Below are 7375 nucleotides of genomic sequence, written 5' to 3' on the forward strand. Positions count from 1 at the left end.
GTTATATCTATTACATAGATGTTAATGGTCAAATCTATATGATAGGTGTGCATAAGGGAAAAAGCACTACGCGTTAAAATCGACAACACAAATGCTTCGTTATAATAAATAAAATAAGAATATAGAATACATTTTTGTTTTTTTTATTTTTATTAAGGGTTAGTTAGAATGGTTGAGGCAACAAACATCCATCTCGTTTGTATTTCGGATACCGCTAGAACCATCGGAGACTGTTGGAGTGAATAATTCTCGTAAAATACAATGCGTTAAGGACAAAGAAATTGTTAGAGGTTATGTTTGTAGTGCTAAGCTAAAATACTTTATTAATTGATTCTAAATAATAAAAAAATCTTTGCAAGAAGGATAGCTAGAGATTCATTGGAAATACACTAGTTCCTGCTAATTCATAATCATAAGGAAAATATTTTTTCTTGTCAATTGAATTGATTACTTTCCTTATTCTGTACTTATTCTGTAAAAAAAGGAGGAGCCGTATGAGGTGAAATTCTCATGTACGGTTTTGAAGCGGAGATCATTTCAATTGAATGAACGACCGTAACGAATGTCAGCTCAATCCGAAGGGGAATATGCGGAAGCTTTACAAAATTATTATGAAGCCATGCGACCGGAAATTGACCCCTATGACCGAAGTTATATATTGTATAATATAGGTCTTATCCACACAAGTAATGGGGAACATACTAAGGCTTTAGAATATTATTTCCAGGCATTAGAACGAAACCCGTCTTTACCACAAGCTCTTAATAACACGGCCTTGATCTGTCATTACGTGCGGCTATCTGTACTATAGAATGAATTCGTTTAGTACGAAAAAAAAAGAGGCTTTCTACATATGCACCGTCCAAAACAATGGTTTTTTATTAGCTGTAGTCAAAAGAATACCCCTCATAGGAGCCCAAATATGAATGGGTAAATATAGCCTGGATAGTCCATGGATAAAATAAAATCAATTCAATTGATGGAGAAAGCACCATAAAGATCAATTGTTGAAAGTTCGGGCTGATACGATCAAATCTGCTCATGGGCAAAAATAAGGAATCTATTTATGTAGTAGAGTTGATTTACTAGGTTATTGAGCAGCGGTGTAGCATCAGATCCTAAAGACGTGAAGTAATACTTTCCTGGTAGGAAAGTATTACTTCAAAAATTTCTATATAGAACATAGATAGTTACCTCTTAAAAAGATTTTTATCTGGATAATCTGAAGTAGACCTCTTTATTTCTAATACTTCATCTTTTTACGGTGGGAGAAAAGAGAAAACCTAATCATTTATCGAAAGTGAAGTTTGAAACTCATGTCATTGACCCATTCTGTTCTTTCGATTAAGCTGAACGTATTTACCTACCCTATTTTGGAAGTTTGGGTACAAGGACTAAAGAATAGTTAATTGAGCCATATGAGGTAGGAAACTCTCAAGTACGGTTCTAAGGGAAGAAAACTTTTAGAAGTTACTCTATCCCGACCGAGGAGAACAGGCCATTCAACAGGGAGATCCTGAAATTGCGGAAGCTTGGTTTGATCAAGCTGCTGAATATTGGAAGCAAGCTATAGCACTTGCTCCAAGCAATTATATCGAAGCACAAAATCGGTTAAAGATTACAGGACGTTTTCGAGAATGAAAATCTCCCGATATCCTTTCACAAAGTAATCCACCTCTTATTGGTTCATAAGTTCTATAATCTAAAATCTATTCTGCAGTCACTTGTCCGACTCTTTCTCCATTAGGTAATATTCTTTCAGACCAAGCGAGAATCTGCTCGGGAGAAACTAATCCAATTTGGAGTTGTTCGTGTTTATTCTGGTCATTCTTTTACCCTTTTTGCTAGTTGACAGGAGTTTGGTTACTGTGCTAGTATGATGCACAGGGGAACAGCCGGGATAGCTCAGTTGGTAGAGCAGAGGACTGAAAATCCTTGTGTCACCAGTTCAAATCTGGTTTCTGGCATATACACTTTGTATAAGTATGAAAAAGGATAAGTAGACCTTATTTTATATTTATTTAAATAGAATAAAATAAATAATATTGATTATTTACGAATAGTCATCAGTAATTCTATGTTATTGAATTAATAGGGAGTTCGTCCAAGTTATTTCAAAGGGGATAAAAACTACTTGAAATAACTCGAACTAGAGAGCAATTTTCTCTATTTCATTCGTATTAATATCTTCTCATAAAGATAGAAATAAATAGAAACTATTATATAGTTTATAGTTTCCAATTCCTCTGGAAGATTCTATATATAAATGATTTTGATTAATATAAAGATTTAGAAAAAATAGCTTCCACCTTAGCACTATATAAAAATAGGACTAGATCGGGGTAAAGACCAATACCTATAATTGGTAGAAAGAGGCAGATCAAAATAAAAAGTTCGCGTGGTCCCGAATCTTTAAAATAAGGATTGGGGACATTAAAAACCTTATATCCATAAAACATTCGACGTAACATAGATAACAAATAAATGGGAGTTAATATCATTCCAATTGCCGCTATTGCAGTAATAATGATCCGAAAGGTCGAAGAATAATTATTATTAGTAATTATGCCCAAAAATATCATAAATTCTGCTACAAAACCACTCATTCCTGGCAATGCAAGAGAAGCCATTGAAAAGCTACTGAACATAGTAAAGATTTTAGGAATTGATATAGCGATTCCTCCCATTTCATCAAGAAAAAGAGTACGTATCCTATCATAACTTGTTCCTACTAAGAAAAAAAGTGCAGCGCCAATTAATCCATGAGAAATCATTTGCAAAATGGCTCCATTGAGACCTGTATACGTCATGGAACCAATTCCTATAATTACAAAACCCATATGAGATATTGATGAATAGGCTATCCTTCTTTTCAAATTGCGTTGACCCATAGAAGTTAGAGCTGCATAGATAATTTGCACTGCTCCTATGATAATCAACCACGGCGAAAACAAAGAATGAGCATGAGGTAACAATTCCATATTGATCCGAATCAACCCATATCCTCCCATTTTCAATAGAACTCCGGCCAAAAGCATACATGTACTATAATGTGCTTCCCCATGAGTATCCGGTAACCAGGTATGTAAAGGGAAGATTGGTAATTTTATTGCATAAGCGACCAAAAATCCTAAATATAATAGCATTTCAAGTGTGATGGGATAATATTTTTTAGCTAATAATTCGAAATCGAATGCTGGTCCATGAGATCCATAGAGACCCATACTTAAAGCTCCCATTAAAATAAAAATGGAACCACCCGCGGTATACAAAAGAAATTTTGTGGCTGAATAGAGACGTCTTTTTCCCCCCCACATGGATAAAAGTAAGTACACAGGAATTAGTTCCAACTCCCACATGAGAAAGAAAAGAAGAATATCTCGAGAAGCAAATAATCCCAATTGTCCGCTGTACATTGCCAACATCAAGAAATATAATAATCGCGGATTTCGAGTAACTGGCCAAGCAGCTAAAGTAGCTAAAGTAGTTATAAATCCTGTTAATAAAATAAGTCCAATGGAAAATCCATCAATTCCCAGTTTCCAATGAAAATGAATAAGGCTTATCCAGTTATAATCCTCTTCCAATTGGATTAATGAATTATCAAAATGATAATGATCACGGAATATATAGGTCATTAAAAGAAGATCTAATAAGCAAATACCTAGAGTATACCATCGAATCATTTTATTTCCTTTATGGGGAAATAAAGGGATTAATAACCCCGCAGATATGGGCAAAATCACAATTATTGTTAACCAAGGTAAATTACTCATAATGAAGAGAAAAGAGACTTTCTATATCAAAACCCATGCTTTCATTTTTGGGTTGAGTATGGGTTTTGATCAGTGAAAGAGGAAAAGGAGAATGAAAAATATGTATGGGATGAATCTAACTATTTTTCTTTTTTGATGGATCAGTAAGCTAGACCCATACTGCGCGTTGTTTCATGCCATAAATAAACACGTACACTTAAAAAATCCGTTGGACAAGCCGATTCACACCTCTTACAACCTACGCAGTCTTCTGTTCTTGGAGCAGAAGCAATTTGCTTAGCTTTACATCCTTCCCAAGGTATCATTTCTAATACATCTGTGGGACACGCTCGTACACACTAGGTACAACCAATACATGTATCATAAATTTTGACTGAATGTGCCATTGAATCTAAGAACTCCATTAGTAGAAAAAGTGTTTCATTGAATAAGATTTTTTTAATATATGGCCAGTGATGATATATTATGAATATCAAGCAAATCAATAATTGTATTATCGGTGATATAATGAATAGATTCGGATTCTATCTTTTTGCTTTATAAAAATTTTTACCCAATCTGGTCTTAAACAGATCATTTGGATAATGAGTTAAATATGAATTATGCTCTTGATTGATCTTAGAAAAAATATCTCTATTAAATAAAAGATTTATATCTATTTTTAGGGAGACAAACCTAGTATCTATTTGAATAGAAATAGATATACAAATTTTTCATATGCAAGGAGATCTTTATTACCATTTTAACAAATTAAATTGATCGATACGAGTTGATTTTCTGTTACGATATATTGCCAGAACAATAGCTAATCCAATAGCTGCTTCAGCAGCAGCAATAGCTATAACAAAGATCGAAAAGATATCCCCCTTTACTTGTCTACTATCAAAAAAATATGAGAATGTTACTAGGTTTAAATTAACTGCATTGAGTATTAGCTCAAGGCACATAAGTGCTTTAACCATGTTTCGACTTGTTACTAGCCCATAAATACCGATAGAGAATAAATAAGCACCTAAAAGAAGCGCATGTTCGAGCATAATAATTCCTCATACCTTGATCTCTTCAGATACAAACAAAAGTGGTAGTTTCTAATTTACATGAACGATCTATGAAGATAAAACAACATATTTATGCCGCACGAGAGCTTTCATTTTCAAACTGTTTCTTCTCGACGAGCTATAGTAATGGCTCCTATAAGAGAAATTAGAAGAATTAGAGAAATAAGTTTGAATGGAAGTAAAAAATCAGTGGATAAATGAGCCCCAATACGTTGAATATTGTTTGTTAAATCTCGTTCTAACATTTGATCTGATTTTTGAGTCAGAGATATTCCGAACCATGATATGTTCAAGATAATAGTAATTAGTAAAGAAAAAAGACTCGTACAAACTATTGAAGTAACGCTATCTCCGATAGTCCAGGGAGCGGCATAATTGGGATATTTTGGATTATTTATCAACATCACAGCAAATAGAATCAAAATATTAACAGCTCCTATGTAGATCAGGATTTGTGCAACAGCTACGAAATCCGCGTTCAGTATAATATAGAAAAAAGATATACAAATTAGAACTAACCCCAATGAAAGAGCGGAATAAATTATATTAGTAAGTAATACTACTCCTATACCTCCTAATAGAAGACTTAGCGTTAGAGGAGCCAACAAAAGAATATCAGATATAGATTCAGGTCGATTCATTATGTGTACAATAACTTTGAATATTATTTCCTCCCATTCACTAAATAAAAAGTGAGCCCATTTACCTATATGCTATACTGGATTTGTAATTTCATTTGATATGGGCACTGATTAATTAATCTATAGCTCAATTAATTGATTCCGATCAATCATACATCTGACATTATTAATGGGATGCCAATAGAATTATTTATTCCTGATTTGTCAAAAATTAGAAATATTTTGTTTATTAGATATTCTTTAATCGAAGCTCAATCTGAATAATCGTAGAAATGATTTAATCATAAAATTTGTCCATAGTTTCTTCAGACATATTAAGTTAATATGCTTAGCTCGGAATTGTTTGAATTGTTAAATCTTCAACAACGGATATTGGTAAACGTCCTAAAGCAATGTGATCATAATTTAATTCATGGCGATCATAGGTCGAAAGTTCATATTCTTCAGTCATCGCTAGACAATTGGTGGGGCAATATTCGACACAATTTCCACAAAAGATACAAATTCCAAAATCAACACTATAATTTTCCAATCGTTTTTTCCCCATATCTATTCCGACTTTCCAATCCACAACAGGTAGATTGATCGGGCATACACGGACGCATACTTCACAAGCAATACATTTATCAAATTCAAAGTGGATCCTCCCGCAAAATCGTTCTGATGGGATCCATTTTTCATAGGGATATTGAATAGTAATAGGTAAACGATTCATGTGATATAAGGTAACCATAAAACCTTGCCCAATGTATCTCGCAGCCTGTATTGCTTGTTCACTATAATTCATAAACCCAGTTACCATGGAGAACATGTGTAAAATCTCCTCGAATAATCATAGAAATTTATTTCTCTTCATAGATTTGATCTATCAAATTTGGATATATTGCAAAATTGATAAGACCCTCTTCACGAAGAAAAGAGAGTTAGTTATAATAAAATAAGTTGGAAAGAGGCTGTTAGTAAAAAATTACCCAAAGCAATAGGTAAAAGAAATTTCCACCCAAGATCCAATAATTGGTCCATTCTTATCCTAGGCAAGGTCCATCTTGCCGTGATAGAAATAAATAAGAACAGATAGGCTTTAGCTAATATAATTAGGATCCCAATTGTTATATTAACGACCCCGCTAATTCCAGAAATAGAATCCCATTCAAAATGTTCCAGAATGGGTATGAATGGAATTGATAAGTTCCACCCGCCCAAGTAAAGAACTGTTACAAAGAATGAAGAAGCTAATAGATTTAGATAAGAAGCAACATAAAATAAACCAAATTTGATACCCGAATATTCAGTTTGATAACCCGCTACCAATTCTTCTTCCGCTTCTGGTAAATCAAAGGGCAATCTTTCACATTCTGCCAGAGATGAGATGAAAAAAGCTAAAAACCCTATAGGTTGACGCCACAAATTCCATCCTAAAAAACCATATCTGCACTGTGCTTCAACTATATCAATTATACTTGAACTATTCGATAATTATAGTCGACAGAAACATCACTGTTTTCATCTCTATTCCAAAACCGTACGTGAAACTTTCACTTCATACGGCTTCTCAATGGTCATTAAGAAATAAAGAACACAATAAAAAAAAAAAGCACCAGATCATAAATTGAACCAATGAGATTCCGTCTGCTACAAATAATAGGAGCTTTTGAACCTATCTTAACCTTCAGTATTCTTTTTGCGAGAGAAAGAAAACTGTGTTAAAGGATTACTTCGTTCTGGATAGCCATTTTTTGAAGTAGATAGAAACATATTGTAGATCGGGGTTCTGGGGAAGTACTACTTGATCATCCCTACCAATGTCAAGTCCTTATTGTTATCCCATTTCTATGGAAATATCTTTGGTCTAGATAAGATATCAGTTTCTTTTTTTTCACTAATCTTTTTTATATCTTGG

General features: G+C 33.6%; 1 non-coding gene across 1 annotated transcript; it reads left to right on the forward strand.

The window, feature by feature from the left end:
* The first annotated feature begins 1894 nt into the window (after positions 1-1894).
* On the forward strand, positions 1895-1967 carry TRNAF-GAA (transfer RNA phenylalanine (anticodon GAA)). The gene has a single exon. It is a non-coding gene; the product is annotated as a tRNA-Phe (tRNA).
* The last annotated feature ends 5408 nt before the right edge of the window (positions 1968-7375 follow it).

This window comes from Cupressus sempervirens, chromosome 8, assembly GCF_028749045.1.
Source record: "Cupressus sempervirens isolate cs-2001-9-10 chromosome 8, ASM2874904v1, whole genome shotgun sequence".
Taxonomy (NCBI): Eukaryota; Viridiplantae; Streptophyta; class Pinopsida; order Cupressales; family Cupressaceae; genus Cupressus; species Cupressus sempervirens.